Raw genomic sequence first — 20,346 nt, 5'->3', positions numbered from 1 at the left:
TCATGTAGATGGTTTCTACAAAGGAAGATTCATGGATTAAAGCAAAATCAAATCTCAGGAAATGTTTGCAAGACCAAGTCCTAATGTGCGATTTGTGAAACAGTATGAAAGGAACCCCCCACACTAGCGTTGATTCCTAAACAATTAACACAATATGTAAAATTATGTTTTAGTAATATTGTTCCTGCTGTTCTACATACAGCCAACCAGGTGAATAAATCACAGATTGAGGCTTTAAAACTTTGCTTTAACGTTATATGAAAGATTTTATGGAAGATGCTTCTGAACATATTCCTAGTTTTACCACTACAAATGCTCTATCTTAAAATAATAACCGAAAATAGCTCTACAAGCTGTCAATGCGTCGCTATTTTTGCTGCTCAACATGCTTCCATAGAAGATATGATGGCTTCTATGGAATCCAAATGACTGAAAGCAGTCGTGACGACTGAGAACTTTAATCCATAGTCTCTAAATGACTTTATTTGTCCAAATGCAGTACAGTGCAGTTTTCAGGTGGAGGAAAAGCTTACTGTACTAAGGAAACTGCTTGCTTGTGTAGTGATTTTGCTTTGAAGTAAGACCAAACCACGACCATGTAGTACAGATGAACCCTTTTATTGGTTGTAGTTTCACACAGAGCGCATAGCAGACAAGGTTAGCAGTGGAGAGGACGCGTCCAGTCGTAGGCTGAGTGAGCTCCCCAGCGCCGCTCTTAGATACATTTTATAGCGGCCTAAAAGGTCAAAGTATCATTCATTACACATCATTGACAGATGAGACGTTTGTCCTTTACCACCGCGTTATACAGAGATGTTTATACACATCAGATGACCAGTGAGACAGAGATATTAATGTCTCTCAGATGACCAGTGAGAGACTACCTGCTTCTGTCCAATACCATATACTGCTAAGGTTTCTGTTCAGCACCTCCCCTGAGGTACAGCTCTCTGACCATGTTTCTGGTCACTGTCATTTTGCAATGAGTTCTTTAATAGCTTCAGGTATAATATTACGTTACTGAGCGGGAGTTGATGATGGTCAGCTCTTTCTGACCATGTTTTTAAATAGACTCTGCAGAGTCACTGTTGTACTGTACATACACATGTATCTGCGAGGCAGACACTGCCCTTTGCCCTTCTTCCTGCCTGCATCTAACAAGGCCTTTAAAAGCAGACCTTTGTAGCAATTGTTTGTCTCATTTAGATAAATCTTAATATATATAATACAAAAGTCTATAACACTTGTATTTCATTTGTCTACAGCAGTGGTTTTCAACCAGTGGTCCGGGGACCACCAGTGGTCCTTGGGGGGGTCCCCAGTGAAATTAGTTAATATAGCGTCACAATCATTTTAACCACTTAGCGTTGGCTATAAAATAAAACAAAATAGCAGATCTACAATCTCATAGCGCGCTATGAGCTTGTAGATCTGCTATTTTTTTTTAATCTTGGAAATGTGTGCATATCTTTGAATATATATATATATTTTAAGCAAACATTTTTAACTCAAATCTTTGCTTCTGGGGGTCCCTGGAACAAAACATTTTCAGACGGGGGTTCGCAGCCCAATGTATATGCCACACCACGTGTGATGATGACAGTGAAACAGTTAACACTCTCTGTGTCTCATTATTGACAACATAACACTGCCGGTCATATTAGTGTCTACAACTCTGCCTGGGACATGGTTTATTTCTTCAGATTATTCCACACGATTTACACATTTTCTCGTTTATTCTTCAAACAAGCGAGTAAGGAACGACACTCACCGGTGAACAGGTGGTGCATGTTCCTTTTCAGTTCAATGGCTCTCTGGTACAGCTTCCTGGAACTATACCTGGATTCAGGACACAACCGTGTCCTCATTTTCCTCACACCCTGCGGGTTGTCAGGGTTGAGGAACACCACGATCGGGTGCCACTGAGTGTAGCTCAGCCTGCCCACAGCGTTGGGGGATATGTCCAACACTGCATGTTTGCCCTGCAGGAGGGAACAAAGTGGAGGTTAAAACCTTTCTGCTAGCCATGACCACAATCTGATAACGAGCCAAATAGGACTATTGATTTAATTTTAGAATGTTCTAAATAGAGAAGAAAAGCCATACTCTCTCAATGATCTCAGTGATGGTCTGAAGACGGATAATTCCTGAGCTGCGCTGGTCAGTTGCTGCATCTCTAGGTTCAGTTTCTGGAAAATATGGGGAAAAGATGCTTACTATATTTGATGCTGACAGAGTCATCTGTAATGAGATCCGAGTTGAAATTACACCGACGTACTGGTGAGCTGAAAACTATCCGGGTCTTCTCTGGCGAGTTTTTCTCGAGCCACGTCGGCGATGGGCCCAAATATCACGACGGGCCTCAAGAAACCAGCTGCCAAAAAACATAACAAAGACACGACCACATTAACCCACATCAAACAAACCGGCCATAACAGCATCACTATTGATTCATCTCATCATCATCTCATCTCACTACTAGGACTGGAGAGCCCTAGGCAAAGCAAGGCAAGGCAGTTTTACTTGTATAGCTCATTTCAAACAACAAGGCAATACAATGTGCTTGCCAGGCGTTGTTGTTCCCACATGCCCCCATTCACATCATCAACAGGGCTGCATTGGAAAGTGAGAGCAGCTTCAGCTTTGGCTGGGTTCACAGCAGCTGATCAAATCATACGAGAACCGTTTTTTTAAGGTGGCGAGACAATAGCTGACTGCTTGGTGTGGAAGATCTACTCTACTGACGGCTACAAGCCAAGTCTCTACAGAGGGTGGTAGAAACAGCACAGCACGTCACGTCACCAAGACAAAGCTGCCAGCCAGGGACGTTTATACCCAGACAGTAGCAGACTGAAGATTATTTTGTGGGTGATAAGGAGGGAATAACTGACAACATTGGAAATGCTTTAGTTGCCTGTAAATGATTCATTCATACGTGTTCGTAACAAGTTTGTTTTGATAATAAAATCACATTCTGCAATAATAATAAATTCTCTTTCTCGCTTTTCAGAAATAAAACTGCATGCTGCCGCCTACATGTTTACAATATACATGATCAATATAGATTTCACTCAAAGGTGATGGGGACAGCTGGAAGGAGGGCCAGCAGTGCTTTCAGGCAAGGAGGGTCTTGAAGATACAGAATATACATGGGTCTGGGTTTAAACAATATATGAAAAAGTTCTGTTCATTTTGCCATTATCAATATCTTTGAATATGCTCCTCATAATACAGTGCAACATAGTCACAAATATTACACTATTTATTGGATATTCCAAAGTATTTAAGTGAAATAATGTTTTTCTAGGTCCTTTAATAACTTCTACCTCAAGCAAACACACAGGGAAATTTCATCCGATAGAAAGTTGCCATTTTCACCCATCAAACTTTTTTTTAGAACAGTACATAATGATAATGTGCACCACAAATGCCAGGATGCAAACAGATAAGAAGATGTAGTCACATGTCTCACCTTCGCTTAGCACCATCCTTTCATAGGCTGGGAACTTTGTCTGAAACGGCTGAGCAGAGAGGTCCTCTCTGCTCTTCCTGAGGTTCCTACTGGAGCTGCGCAGGCTCTGTAACGTCCAGAAGGCAGCCTTGTTGCCCCCTGCTTGTTGCCCCCCATGCTTGGGGCATTTGTACTGCACAAGGGAGAGCTGCTCAGCTCTGAGAGTGAGAGAGTGAGAATGAGGGAGAGAGAGAGAGAGAGAGATAGATGTAAGCACATGCAGTTAAACAGATACCAGAGCACAACAAACCACAGTGGAATGCGCTTTTAATTTGAGGCATTTAAGGCCAACACACAGAGCACTATGAGGACCATAGTGTGTTGGCACCTGTTCTGGTTGGGGATGATGCCTCTCTCTATTTCATTTCGGTTTGTATCAAGTCGTATGGCCAGCCAGGAGCCCAGCGTGCCACTGTAGAGGGAATCCATCACACGGAACAAGTCCCCCTTGCTGAAGCTCAGACAGTGTTGAGACTCCTTCTTGTATTCAAAGTGTGTCCGGATGTAGAAGGAGTCGGCTGCATTGGATTTCAAAATCTCCCGGTACACTGGACAGGTTAAAGGAACCGGGTCAGAAACACTACAGACCAACCACCAAGTCAGCACCAATATATATATTTACGTAATAAGATAAATATTCCTCAACTCACTGGTTGTAATCTAACTTAATCTAATCGACAATTATTTACCATCTTCCGTTTTCTGGGCGACAATTGTGACCTCTCCCCCCACAGGGAGACCCATGAGGAACAGTACGGCTTCTTCTCTGATTATGTTCTCAAACTCAAAGTTATTCACCTGCAATGAAAAGACCAGATGTTATTGCTGTTATATCAGTCGTTTGTTTATATGCTTGGCATTGCAGCAGTATACAGTAGAAGCCAACGTGGGATTTCTGAAAACTGCTGTCAGAGGATACACTTACAGTTGTGCCAGACTACAATGTGAAAGTGTGTCAGTCAGTAGGCTGATATTTTGAAACATAACTGACCCTGAGAATATGGTCCCCTTCTTCTAGACCTCCTATAGCGGCTGGGCTGTCCGGCACCACACTACCGACAAAGAGGCCAACGTCGTTCCCTCCAGCCAGTGTCAGACCAAGGGTCTCTTCCCTGGTAAACTTCACCAGCTTCATATTTGACCTGAGAACAGAGGAAAACATATCCGGGCCCTCATTCGTGAATTTATCATTACCTAATTTATCAACATTTATCAATGTTGTTTTATTTGAAAATACCAAATTAAATTAAGTAAAAGGTTCGTTTTGTAGCATGTTTTTTTTTGCTAGTGATTGGTTGGTTGTGCAACAAAGCATGTCAAAACTGTCATCTAGGGCTGAGGAACAACACTATGTACACCACAGGTTCAATACCCTTCACAGTGTTTTTCTGGTTTCATAAAGCCAGTTTCAGAGAAAATGCAAGAAGGTAGTAGTGTAAGGTTTAATGAAATCTGACACTTGTAACTTGTAAAACCGATGATTTGAGCAAACAATAATTAAAGAGAGGGACTAACCGATCGATGCAGCCATCCTGGGCAGCACTGGGCATGGGGGCATCAGATGGACTGGCTAGCAGATCTACACCATGCTTTCTGGGCTGGACGTACACAGGCTCTGAACCAACAAATACAATAGAAATCCTTATCACTCATCTACAGTTCAAGTGGCCTTACCCACAACATTCACACACACACACACACACACACACACACACACACACACACACACACACACACACACACACACACACACACACACACACACACACACACACAGTTTGTATTGCTATACGTGTGAGGATATCAATATTTTAGGACAGCATTGAATATAGCTTAAAGGTAGGGCAAGGGATTATTGTTAAAATAATAAATCTGCGATTTTTCAGTGCGCTATGTATAAAATTGGGAAAACTTTAACCCCAACCCCTAAATCTAACTGCTAAATGACTAATCTTAACACACACACACACACACACACACACACACACACACACACACAGACGCACACACAGACAGACAGACAGACAGTGTGTGGTCCTGACCAGGGAGCAGAGGAAGTGGTTTCTCCTCTCCGGCGGCTGACACCAGAGGTTTGGGAAGGCTTTCTTCATCACTTCTGTGGCGGGAGACAAAAATAGCTCTTTACTGTAAGTTGTGTTATCGTTAATAAAAAATAAGTTGCACTGGAACACACTACATAGACTAATAATCTCTCAAGACAGATTATACTAACTGCAGAATCTGTCAGCACCACTGCCTTAATGTTGTAAATGTTGTTAGTAGTAATAAACACAGAAGCACCCGGGAGAAATTGGACTAAAAAAGGGAAGGAGCCCAAACCTGAGTTCCTGTTTTACACAAAAAAAAAGGAGGCTGTGCCTCCAGAGGCAAAAACAAAGAAGATTTTCTACATTTTAAAGGAGTAATAAGTAACTAATCACTTCTCATCCTGAGTTACTTGCCCAACACTGCATGGGACCAAGTTGTACTTGCTTGCATATTGTCGCTGTCGGGCAGAAACCTTGCATGTCCAAAACCGTTCCTTTTTTATCATTAGTCTCAACAACAATGTCCACGTTGTTGACATTGTTAACTTAACCCTAACCCTATTTTCACTACCTTTTGCGACACCCTTGTATGATGAAATACGTCATTCATTTACAACAAGACATAAAACGTTGAAGTATGGAGATACAAGGTTTCTGACTGACAGCAACGACATGCAATTTGCTCTCCGGGAAATATTTGTATTCATTTATTTCTTTTTACCATTCTGAATGTCTGGAGGGAATTCAATTCTCCAGCATTTGCTGTAAACCGACAATTGCCAGCCTAACTTTCCACAGGTTAAAGTAATACTGTGGCTACATAGTGTGTGTGTGTGTGTGTGTGTGTGTGTGTGTGTGTGTGTGTGTGTGTGTGTGTGTGTGTGTGTGTGTGTGTGTGTGTGTGTGTCTTTACCCGTCATTGTTGAACTGTGAAGGGGTGTGTTTGGACTGGTCTGACAGCTCTGGGGAATGGGATTGGGAGCTTGGCTCTCTGCCATGACAGCCGTTGGAATGGTCCGACACCAGAGAATGTACTTGTTCTGAAATGTCTAAATGCAGACGGCAGTCTGTCAGTAACCTCAAACTGAAACATCTGAACACCAACCTCGATCACCTAATAGGGTTTAATTGGTTAACGACATCGGGCAGTTTGGAGATCACCCATTGAAACAATTGAAATGAAAACAGACAGACAGACAGACAGACAGACAGACAGACAGACAGACAGACAGACAGACAGACAGACAGACAGACAGACAGACAGACAGACAGACAGACAGACAGACTGACTGACTGACTTACTGGTTCCGAAGGTGGTCGTTGGCTGCCCTAAGCCAGTATTTGTTGCAGCAGATCCAGTAGCTGTGTTGGGAGTTGCTGTAGCCTTAACACCAAACACCAGGCTGCCTGTTGTTACCGCTCCACCAAAAGGGTCAGACAGACCTTTTCTACCAGCCTGGTAGTCCTCTAGACGTAACTCCTAGTGAGAGAGACGGGTGGACGGGTGGACAGACGGACAGACAGACAGACAGACAGACAGACAGACAGACAGACAGACAGACAGACAGACAGACAGACAGACAGACAGAGGGATGGGCAGAGAGACCAGCTACATGAGACAAGAAACAACTCCCCAGGATCTTTTGTGTTATCCTTTCAGCCTTAAAGTCTGTCTGTACCTTGTGCTGTTTACATTTCTGACTAATTAATTCAATCAATCAATCAAAACCTAGTGCCTAGTGTGTAGTATGTATGTGTTGTGTAGTGTGCTTATGTACTGTATATAGTTGTGTGTGTGTTATTTGTGTACCTCTAGTGATTTCTTCTCATATTCCTTCATTGCAGTGATACACTGGTGTTTGGTGGGTGTTGGGTCACTTCCTGATGGTGGCTGGGGGGTGGGGGGGGTATTGTTAATGTACCGTTGTTGTCGGGTGGAAACCTTGTATGTCCAAAACTGTTACTTTTCAGTAAATGGAAAAAATAACCTGTGTTCCATTTGATCTGATGTAGTGATTATCTAGTCGCAAGCTCTTGTTAATACTTTTCCTTGGTTCAATATTATAAAACCCGCACACACACACACTTTCACTTTTTCGCGTGTGACACATTGTTCCACACTTGTCGCTCGAAGCAGAATGCTGAATGTTGGAGAAACTTACGTTGAATTTGAGGGTGGTGCCGGGCTGTTGGGTGGAGGAGACCCCAGAGCCAGTCGCTCCACCAAATGAGTTGGGTGGTGTTGTTCGTGTACCTCCACTGCTGGTACTGGCACCAACGTCTGAAAATACACAGATATACATAATATTACACTACTGGTATTATTGAAATGCTTGGGATTAATTTTTCAATTCATTTAGAGGTTGATCCTAACCTTGTGTTTGAGAGGCACTGGTTGAAGGACTGTCGTACACAATGTCGTCGTCCGGGATGTCAGGGATGTTCACTAACATGTCGTTTCTCTGGACCAACATCTCTAAATTGCCCTTTGACTTGGCTACCATCTCCTTCACTTCATCCAAGGTGTGGTTCTCCAACGTTCTCTCATTCATCTGAAAAGAAGGAAAGCTAATTTCTCATGTTTTGTTGAGTTTTTATTTAATTTTTTATATATAAATTATATGTATGTAAATTTACTGTCATAATGTGTTATTTCTTATTTTCTGTTTGCATGTGCACCAATGCATGCTGCATTAATTTGTGAGCTTGTAGATCTGCTATTTTTAGATCTGCTATTGTATCTGCTATTGTAAAACGTGACCAGTCTCAGTTATTTTACATATAATGCTGTAAACCATCTCTAGATGAAGTTGCAAATGAAGTTTTAAACTCCCTAAATGCTTCCACGCTTGACAAATCTTGGAAGGCACATGTCTGCGCAAAAAGAATGAACTTCGGTTCGGCGATATGACTTCAAATCAAGTTTTACCTCTTTTCCAATTCAGGTACAATCATTATATTCTAAAAAGGTTTTACTGCCCCACTTTTAAAAAATAAATGGTTCAGTTACAAAATAAAATGTGCAATACTAGTGCACAGTAATTGGCCGTTGATTTATCGTTTACACTGCCGGATGTTTGATATGGTAAATCGGGGGCGGCAGTAGGAGGTAGAGCAGCTGCTTGGGAAACAGAAGGTTCCAAGTTCGATCCCAGGTTCCCCCGAGTTAGTGTCAAAGTGTCCTTGAGCAAGACACTGAACGCCTAATTGCTCCTGATGAGCAGGTCGTGCCTTGCATGGTTTCCGTCTATGTTAATGTAATGCACATAGTAAAGTGCTATACAAAATGACCATTTAATAACTACCAAGTTGTTCTCTCTCAGAGGAGCACAATGCATCCTTCATGCTCACCTTTAGCACTATGTCTCCTTCCTGCAAGTTGCTTCTTGCTGCCAGGCCCTCATGGTGAATCTCCTTCACAAATATGTGACTGCAAAGTTTCAGGCCAAATGCTATTTACAAAGTAAACAACAGTAACAAATATGTTAAGACAGAAGTGGCAGCTTTCAGCTTGGATTTCTTTAAATTAGATTTAGAGATATTTAGAGAAAATATTCATTCAGAACTGGCCACAAGTCTTCAGGACAGGAAACAACAAATAGCTAAATGCTGGCAGTCACTAGCAGGCAACCAGGTTCTGTTCTATTGTTTGAGTGGCTCATAGTGCAGGGTTGACTTTTAGTGTTATCTTGTCTCGCATCTATACTTCTGTACTTCAGTCCCAGTTATGTAGTTAACTGTGCACATTTTTGAAGAGTGAAGAATTTAACTTTTTTTGTGCCAGGGAACCCCATAAGAGAAGATGTGTCAACATTTTCAAAAATACCTAAAAATAAAATAGGTCTTAATTGATTTAACTCTTCCTCATTTAGCTGGGACCCCCTCAATGGCCCCTGGGGGTCCCCAGATCCCACTTTGAGAACCAGTGGACTAGGGAGTAGATTTCTGTTGCGTTGAATTGGTTTGAAGGCCTGGGTGGGGGCAGTTAACCACCAATTGTCCAGTTCACATCTCTCCACATCTGTGCTCCTTTCACATCCAATTCAAAACACTAATGATGACCTACAAGGCAGTCAATGACATGGCAGCCCCCTACTTTCAGGACATGAGCCACCCCTAGGATAAACACACTTCAATCATCAAACACAGGACTTTTGATTAGACACTTGTAATGCCCTCCGTCGCTCATTTATTCTGCTTGTGACTGTTCTTACTATGTGCAGTTGAAATGAACTGCATACCTGCAATGGATTAGGACATTGGGCTGTTAGACTGTAGTGTGTTTCCATTTAGAAATAGAAATATTGTCATCGTTTATAGATTTTTTTATAGAATAAAAAAAAATGTTCATGTATACTTAGAACACATACGTCTCATGTCCAATACAGTTCACAAATGGTCTGACCCTATACTTTTTACTGTACTGCTGTACTGTTTCAAACTGCAAATAAAGCTTTCAATCAATCAATCAAAATACTCAAGCTATTATAATTATTCAAACATTTTACATTGGGGGGCAAGCGTATTATCAAGACATTTATAGACCGAACGCTGATATTCGATTCGGCATATTTATCTTTCAACTTCTCTTCTTCTTTTAATGTTTTTATTTTCTAGAATCAGACTTTTTAAAATAACAGGTTAAAGGAGAGGCAACAGAGATTTTATTTAAATAAATGATTTCCCTTTTTTGATTTACGCTGTCTCTGCTGTGTTACTGTATGTTATGAAAGAACACAGTTTTAGTTTAGTGAGGCTCACCATCACCTATATTCTTGGACCTGACCAGAGTGACATTGGCAACATGGTGACATTGGCAACATGGGGGGGTATGTTGTGAGCCTCTACATTCGCTGTCCCTCCGCCAGCCACTAGGTCCACTACGTCTGCCCACGGCCTCCTCCACACCACTGTGGGCCCTGCTCGGTTCGGTCCTCATCTCCTCATAGATAGGTTCATCATGGTGTCTGGGCTCCCTCTCCCTCAGATGTACCATGGGGCGGGGAACCGTTCTCTTCCGCTTTAGTATCTGAGTGAGGGCAAAGAAACTTCAGCTGTACATCAACGCTATAGGCAGTCAAAAATAGGACGTTTCTAGATGACATGACTGGTGATACTTACGATGTCGGCATTTCCAACACATTTCCTAAGAAGCTGGATAGCAAAATCAGTGTTCACATTCTCCAAGTTGACGCCGTTTATCATGACTACTGTGTCATTCAGTCTGGAGGTGACACAGAGCACATTTACAACCATTATTGACTTGATTGAAAACAATCTTTATCTTGTGCATCTCATTCTATTTTTAAGGTATTTTTAAGGTCATAGAGCATGAACACGCATGATTCTGAATCAGTTTTGAAGAATCTAATGAGAAAAGTACTCATCTTGCTTTCAAATGCATTCTAGTGGTTTGAAAATATACAAACAATTTAGCAATAAAGCTAAAATATATTTTTTAACTTATAATAATACAGTATATACAGCATATATACGTGTGTGTGTGTGTGTGTGTGTGTGTGTGTGTGTGTGTGTGTGTGTGTATATACACGTGTGTATATATACATATATATATATACACACGTTTATATGTATATTGAAGCATCTCTTACTCTATCAGGCCTACTGAAGGGCCTCCTGCCATTACATCCGAGATGAAAATGGACGTGTCAGTAGAAGGAGGAGCTGCTTTCAGTTCTTTGATTCCCACCCCGAAGCCAAAGCCCGGAGCCTGCACACACACACAAACAGTATTCCTTCTTACAGGTGACCATCTAATCTATTCTCCTTCAATAGACAGGAGATAGTGAACATTAGGATAGTATTTAGCATTATGTGTGAAACATTAGGAAAACAGAGATTAAATTAAACAAATGCACTTGAGACAAAAATAGCCAATCTACAAGATGCAATGCATTTTGAGCCAAAATATAAAATAGGCCTGGGGACCCCCTGGAACCCCCTCAAGGACCCCTGGAAGTCCCAAGACCCCACTTTGAGAACAAATGCAATAAAATGCATGCATAGGATGAGACAGCATGTGTCAATTATCTGTCAAAATACATCCTACTGTACTTCATTTCATGGGGATGCCCATCGAGTGGCCAACTTTGGATTTTGGTCTGTGTTTATCAGTTTATGTACAATATATGGCCTTTATTGTGAACAAACTCTGTGCATAACTGTAGATTCCAAAGGGGGCATACTGGTTTCCTGTTCCAGTTCATTTTGCCATAGCTTCCTTTGATTTAATTGGTTAGCAGATTTGAATTGGCAACACATACGTATGGAGGTGTCATACTGTATATACGTTGCAAACATGCTACAAATGGTAGGCATGGGAGGCATGGGAGACATGGTCACAAATGCATGTTATGTACACATGGTACATAGTACACATGGAAAGTGCAGTAAGTACGTACGTATGTACAGATGGTAGACATGGTACCTATGGTACATATGCTAGACATAGTACAGAGAGTATAGTAATGACAAGAACAGAGAAATGGATATATATGGATGGATGAATACTGTAAATGTCAGCCATTAAAGCGTGCTGGAAGAGACACCTACTCTTCGTAGTGTGACCCGGATTTCGTCCTCCATGTCCTTTCAGTCTGGAAGACTTGGAAGACAGAATAGAGAAATACATTATATTGATGATCTGAGAGAAGAACGTTACATTCATCTGGTGGTGAACTTCAACATTATGAAATTATTTTGTGTGCGTACAAGTTTCGTACAACAAATGACACGCTATCGCCTGTACATTACACTGTCATCGTCAAGAATCAGTTTTATTGTCACATCACAGGTTAACAGGTGTAAATAAGTGGGTGAAATTTGCACAATGTGTGTAGTTACAGTAAAAGAAGTTCTTCCTGATCTCTGGTTGGCATCACATATGATGTTCAAATGCTCATTCTTTACATTTACCCATATTGTAGACTCAAAGTATTTATTTAAATGTAAGTGTAAGATACTACATTTAAAAGGGTAGAGCATTAAATCTATTGTCTTCTGCTTTGATTAAAGTTTAGCATCTTTTCACAAATGGGTAGTGTTTCTCTCCAATCTATCACGTACAAAACTGCCCTTCTGGAGACTTGGGAACAGAGAGAGTTAAGGGCTCTGGTTGAGCTTTTATTTATTTATTTGCACGGATTCTGCATTGCAGCACAACATAGTTCAGGAATGTGCTGAGCATCCCAATCTTGAACCAATAGAGTAAACGTACACAGAGCCAACCATCATTACAAAGTGGGAGATATACTAAAAGAACCTCCACCTTTTGAAGAACAGAATGGAGTGTAGACCACTGAAACTCCTCACTGTCAGGTGAAAAGAAGCAGACTGGTGACGCCACATGGTATCGGACAAGATGAGTACTTGTGTACACCATCCCTAAAACCAACCAGCAGGGGTCAGACTCACCAGGGGTCTTTATACAAAAAAGAATTCATGGGGGAAAGATTTGTGGTGGACTTGCTCCAACAACATTTACATTTAATGATAAAATGATGTAATTAAAACATAACACTTCACATGTGAGCTCTAATTTGGGGGTCAATTTAAACGTTTTAGTTTTTATTTTAGTTCAATGTATACCCAACATTAATCCGTACCATGTTCCTTCATCAGTCTGAAACTTCCCATTGTTGTAGAACAAGAATAGTAATCAAATGTAAAAGAAGATATGCATTTACTCACTAATTTGAGCTTAACCAAATTTGAATACCTGGTAAATAACTTAAGTAAATAAATAATACTGAACTGTTTGGCTCTAAATGAGCTTGTGTTTGCGTTATATTACACTTTCAGTCTCATGTAAACTCATGAGATTACCTCGCAACTTGCGTCTGAATGTAACTTTAGAATTTTCCTAGATGTAAGCTGTTTATAATTGTATTTGTAAACTCAATTAAGACTGCTGTGGGTGGAAATGTCCTCATCCATTTTCTTCTCAGTGGATTGACAACTTGACATTGACCAATAGATCTCAAATAGCACACAGGCATTGACCACATCAGCAAATGCAGGAAGTGAGAAAGCAGATTCTTTATTTTCCCAAACTGAAGCTGTTTATGAGTAGAGCAGCAGTCTTGACTGAGCAGAGTGACTCATGCATGGGAGCATTACCATGGTTAACCATTAAACCCCAACATCCCCTATTATTCTGGGGAGAGAGAAAAAAGAGTGTACCAAGTACAGTTGCAACTCAGGTCCATTTCACCAAGTATGGAGGGTTTTAAGTGGTTAGGTGATTGGCAGGTGTTTCCGATAGGCTCTATACAGCCATATTGGAAAGAAATTGGGCCTCTTCCTTACTTCCTTCACAGGTTTTACCAACGATACTAATGAAGGCTCTGTTCCATTTCATGTAGCACAGTAGTTCTCAAACCTTTTAATTTCAAGGACCCCCATAACTCTGAGTGTACAAATGGAACCAAATGGACATTTGGTTCCATTTGTACACTCAGTTACACACCTTACGGGTCCATTTGGTTCCATTTGTACACTCTCAAAGTTACACACCTTTTTTTAAGGGGACATTCAGAACCCCCAGGAACCATGAGGGTCCCTGGACTCCACTTTGAGACCCACTGGTGTAGCAGAGTGTTTCCAGTGAGCCAACATGCTCAATAGACCATATTCACACGGCGGCCATGTTTCTATGAAGTCAATGAAAGTAGCCACCCCGGGTGGCGGCACTTTCAATGTTAAATTCCAATATGGCCGCCGTGTGAATATGGTTTATATCAGCACCCTGACTCTGTTTGACCAGAATGGAACAGAGCCTTCATTAGTATCATTGGTAACACCTGTGAAGGAAGTAAAGAAGGGGCCCAATTTCTTTCCAAAATGGCTGCTGTGCATAGAGCCTATTGTGCTACCAGCTTAATAGCAGCATGCTGTGTACCTGCTGGCTCTCATCAATAATTGTGTTGGAAACATCACACAATAGCACTCAGAGGAAGGAGACTTGTAGCTTCTGCATTTTCTCCACAGTAGGTTAGTATATAGAACTGAAAATAGTTGATGATTTTTAACTTAAACCATTTTTTGCCCTATGAGATCTAGTCTGTAGTCCCAGTTGCGGTCTGAATCCTTAAAACATGAGTGCACGCATTTCCCTAGTAGTGCACTGGTTCTTAGGGGTCTGGGGACCCCCAGGGATCAAACAAATGGAACTGTTTCAACCAGTGGTGGAAAAAGTACTCGCATTTTTTACTTGAGTAAAAGTATCAATACTGCAATGTAGAAAATACTGTTTGTAAATTTACTTGAGTAAAAGTACAAATGTATTGGTATCAAAATGTACTTAAAGTAGAAAGTAGTCATTATGCAGAATGTCCCAGTCCACAATTTTTCAAATGTGTGTGTATATATATATTTTTTAAATAGCTTCTTGTAGATCGGCTATTTTTAAACGGCCAAAATGGCTTAAGTGTATGTTTTCGTAATAAAAATCCAAATCTACAAAGTAACTAGTAAAGTTGTCCAATAATTGTAGTGGAGTAAAAGTACTATATTTGCCTCTGAGATGTAGTAGAAGTAAAGGTACTGAAAACTGGAAATACTCCAGTAAAGTAAAAAATACATAATTTTACAGTACTTGAGTAAATGTACTTAGTTACTTTACGCCACTGGCTTCAACACTGCTGCTCCCCATTTTATTTTTCGGCTTTCGAAAATGGCCTACCCTGGCACAATCTTTTCTAATGGGGTTCCATTTCATGAACACTCACACATTTGGGGGTCCTTCATATGAAAATGTTTGAGAAATGTTCTCAAATATTTTCATAAATGTGTCCCACAGGGAGCACTTGTGGTGTTAGAATGTTTAAAAAATATTCCATATTTCATTGCAAGAGTCGCATCACAACGCCTTGTGAGCTTGTAGATCTGCTATTCTCAAATCGCCAGTGCATTACCGTGCATATGGGTCTGTGCTCGTGGCCTAGTTGCTTCTTTTGGGGTTGTTTTCCTAGACCTAGGCTTTCATGTTAAAATGCGTCGTCAAAAAGACGTCGCCATTTGCCAAACTTTGAGTAAACTGACTATAATGGTATGAAAAGGGTAGGACATGCAAATGATCCCCACATACTGGACCAAACTTATTCAAGTTAATGGGGAATGTCCACGAAACACAAGTATGCACCAAAGTAACCAAGTACATTTACTCTTGTCCTTTTACAATTTTTCTTTACTGGAGTACTTCCAATTGTCAGTACTTTTACTTCTACTCCACTACATCTAATGTACTTTTACTCTACAATTACTTGAAAACTTAAATTGCTAGTTACTTTGAAGATTTTTGTTATTACCAAACATAATTACCCACTTCAGCCCATTTAGGCCATTTGAAAATAGCCGATCACAATGTAGATCTACGTATGACTAATACTAGTATCGAGTACATTAGTACTTCCTACTTTTGGTACTTTAAGTACATTTTGATACCAATACTTTTGTAATTTAATTTAATCTAGAATTCCGGACTTTCACTTGTAGTTGTAAGAGTATTTCTACATTGTAGTATTGATACTTTTACCCAAGTGAAAGAATTCAGTACTTTTTCCACCACTGTAATTAACACACGACGTTTCGCCCATTCATCGGGTTAAAGAACGTCGTTGTCGTTTCTTAAGCATGGGAGAGCAGTAGTTTATCATGCGGACATGCCCTTCTTTAAAATATAACAGCGTTACAATTATTATTTACCTGTTTCTCTCGACGGAAAAAGTGCATTTATTTACTAACTTAATCACCACCAGGCTTGCCCCGACTCAATCAACACACGTGTGATGATTGCGTGTCATGAGGCACGAGACCACGTGACAACGAACAGAAACGACTAACAGAAACGACTGACTAGAGTGAAATTCAACTAAACTTAAAACAAATAAAAATAAAATAAAGTTAAAAAGATGACTGAATATGACAATTGGAAGGTGGATTGCTTCTCACTTAGGGGAAGAAAAAAAAACAGACGTGCAGTCCATAACTAAAATATTAAATAGGCCTACAGGAGAATTGCTCAGCTTTACTTTTCTGCCCCCTAGTGGTTTTGATAAAGTTGCATGGCTGGTGATCATGAAAACATGGACAGTAGCATTAAGTAAATATGTAGTCAAAACGGAATGTTTTCTCCAGGCCCTGTTGTACAGTATATTTGCTTATGAGGATCACATACTCCCAAACTAGATAAATGAGTTTACACAGGACCAGGGCCAATCTAATTTGCCAATAGTATCCCTCTCAAGGCTGTTATCCCCTAACCCAGTGGTTCTCAACCACCAGGGAGGTCCCCACATGATTTTGGGGGAGTCCCCAGATGAGTGAAGAGACAATTAAGGACCTTTTTAATACATAAAAAAAAAAGACCATTACTGCATCAAAAGTAATCAATAAAAACTGGTCAAACATTGGCCAAATTGTCAAATAATATGAGCGGTAAACATTTTGAAAATAAATAGCTGATCTTTAAACTCGCACCTCGCGTTGAGAGGCGTTGTGAGCTTGTAGATCGGCTATTTTCACAAAAAAAAATCTGTGGAACAGGGTCAAACTAAATTGAATGCCTCAACTCCTACATTCCAAGTGCTCGTCAGGGTGGGGGGTCCCCAGTTCAAATGATTATTTTGTGGGGTCACAGCCTGAAAAGGTTGAGACCACTGTCCTAACCCACTGAACATACACATGCTTACAAACAGCCATTTGCAGTACTTTGAACTACACCAGACCCAAGAAAATACATGTTTTCCATCTGCAGACAACCCATTTATTAAATATCAAAACAACATTGCAAGTATATCCTCATTTCTGGCAAAGACACAAAACAGACATGGTCTTAAATGGTTCATAACATAAGTCACAAGGGGACTCCAGAACGCACTCTCCTACACAGAAGTCCTGGTCACACAGACAGTAACGTTTAACTGTGTAGTAGTAGAGTGACCAGAATGTTCAGCTTTTGCAGGACTATGTAGAACAAAAATACTGAAAAGGTATTTAAAAAATCACACCCTGTGTGAAGTGGGCGGTGTCTTGCTAGCTAATCACAATACTGAATGGAGTCGATCAATCATGTACAAAGGATAAATACATTTATTGAAACACTCTTTATGATGGACAAAACCATAACTTGAAAAAAACAAAAATTTGGTTTTTTTCAAGTTATGGTTGCTTATATAGGGCTATGCACATGTGTCATGTGACACTGGCCAATCACAGTCCTGAATAGGCTGTGATTGGCCAATCACAGCGCAGGATAATTCTACTAATTTCCTGGGCCCAGATCACAGCGCAGGAGTTAGTACATTTTTCCAAATCTCACTTATAGGGGCGGTTTCACCGCCCAAAAAAAGCATACCAATTAAAAAGACATCAGTTGTCTTAGTGCATAGAGTACTTGGGTGAGACTAGAATGTGGTGAAACCTGGAGGTGTTTCTGAGCACCTAAAAGTGGGAACCCCCTGAGAAAAACAGAACAAAGAACAAAGACATGATGCCTTTTGCATGCAGACAAGGGTTAAATGAATTCAAAATGTTCGATAATTGGCATTTGGACCAAACACCAACTAGATTAATCATAATAGACCAACCAACATGATACATTCTTTAGAACATTCGAATGTATTTTAGAATAATTCAAACATCCAGTGCAAATTATAAGGGGTAGAATCATACAATGAAACAAAAAGTAACGTTCAAAAGTTATAATTATGCTTTGAGAAGCTGAGTATTGTACAATAGCTTGATTAACTATTCCTTATTAATCATCTGTCCCTAGAGAGGCACGGTGGCGCAGTCGGTAGCGCTGTCGCCTCACAGCTAGAAGGTCCTGGGTTCGATTCCCGCCGGGGACGCTGTGGGCGTGTCTTCTCCTCCGCGTCATCAGCGCCCATACCCTAGGTGGGGTTGGCAAAAGGGCCTACTCTGTGTGGAGTTTGCATGTTCTCCCCGTGTCTCCTAGGGTAGTTAATACCCTCACAAAAACATGTAGTAATCCTGGTCGCTATACCGCCTCCCCCATGACAGCCGGGGCGCCTGATGGAGGGGAAGGGAACTGGTTGGAATAACGTGTTCCTTCCACGCGCTACGTCCAACCAGGGAAACTCTCCCCTGTCAGGTGACAAGAAGGTCAGTTGGCTCTCATGCATTGAAGGAAGCATGAGCTCGGCCCTGGCCTCCCTACTGTGGGGGACTGGTGTAGTGCTGGTGTAGGGCTGGTGTAGCGCCCAGGATCACTTAGGAAATTGGCACCGGGTGAAAAAAATGGGTTACAAAAATCGCGGGATAAAAAAAATTAAAGTAAAAAAAAGAAAAATCATCTGTCCTTTCAACCCTTCATTGGTTGTTATCCATTTTTATGTTTAAATGTATCATTTATGGAATAGGCCATCAACTTAAAAACCTTGGCCTAATCATTCTGAGGAAACTATTTGGGCAAATCCAGTCTTGAGGGTAAGCATGCCAAGCAAAATTATGTAGGCCACACATTTATTAGACAGAAGAAGGAATGATTTCAACACAAAATAGGCACTGGAATTTACTAGGGAGGGAAAGGTGCCGATTTGCAGTTGTAGAAATCTCTGCATGTCAAGAAATTAAGACACATCTGTACCCTTTTGTTATATCAAGTTTAGACATCAATTATTTTTAAATATTTTGACACATAAGAGCAAGTCTGTTATTAATACTGAAACTTTTGAGGGGAAAAAAGCCAACTAGCCACTGATAATCTTTGATTTGACACGATAAAAACAATAAGATACACTTACAAATTTCGACCACACAAGGCTTTGACAGGTGTGTTTTGGTTTATTAAAGACAATCACATGTCGTTACCAAAACATCTAGAACTCTTCAGAATTCGTTTCAGTGGCTGATAAATGTGATCAACAAAAGTGTTAAATAAAAGTGACGCTAGTTTAAAAAAGTCTTTAGTCCTTTATTGTCTTTGTTGTCATGGTTTAAAAGACACCTCTGCAATCGGTCATGGACAAGTGTAAATGGATACCTTCTGGTACAATAGGACAGATGACACTCCCCCACAGTCCATGTCTGTGAGTTAAGTTTGGCAGCTTTGCTGGGAAGTGGCCATAGAAAAAGTAACTCTCCAAGTGGGGATACAAGGAGAGGCTTCTGAACATTGTCTGGCAGACAGACACCACTCTTGTGTTAATGAAGGTAGCTCCGTCTTGTGTACAGGGTAATCCATGGGGGTGTAGTGGTTAGAGTAGAAGTGGCGTGCGTTCACCTGCAGGCTCCCTCTGGCTCGTGAGTTGCCTGACACGGGCCAGGAGGCGGGCAGGGAGTGAGGGGACATGGTGGCTGGGGTCTAGCACGTTGGTCTTGCGGCGTTCACGTTCCTGCTGCCACATGAGGTACGGGCTGGGCGGGAAGAAAGGCCGGGGGCGCTCCCGGTAGAGCTGCAGGGTGATACCCGACACAGCCAGTACCACCCACAGCGTCATCAGGATGTAGTCTGGACAGAGAATAGGACGGGACAGGAGAGTGGTTAAAGGAGACTAAGAGATGAATGAGTTTGGATTTGTGCATTGAGATGACTCCTCAAACTCGTACAACTATTTGCATTCACTCTACCGTTGTTTAGTATTGGCATTTGCAGTAATTATAAATACAAAAAACACAAACTGTTTGTTTATTGAGAATATGCACAGGTTGTTTTGTGCAAGTTGGGCCAATGATTTTGCCCTTTGTTTGAGTTACCTGACTGTTCCTGGAATGGCAAAAGATGGGGCTGAGGGTGGACCCAGC

This window comes from Gymnoscopelus braueri (genome assembly GCF_963280865.1).
Source record: "Gymnoscopelus braueri genome assembly, chromosome: 23".
Classification (NCBI taxonomy): domain Eukaryota; kingdom Metazoa; phylum Chordata; class Actinopteri; order Myctophiformes; family Myctophidae; genus Gymnoscopelus; species Gymnoscopelus braueri.
This window is presented reverse-complemented; position numbering follows the sequence as displayed.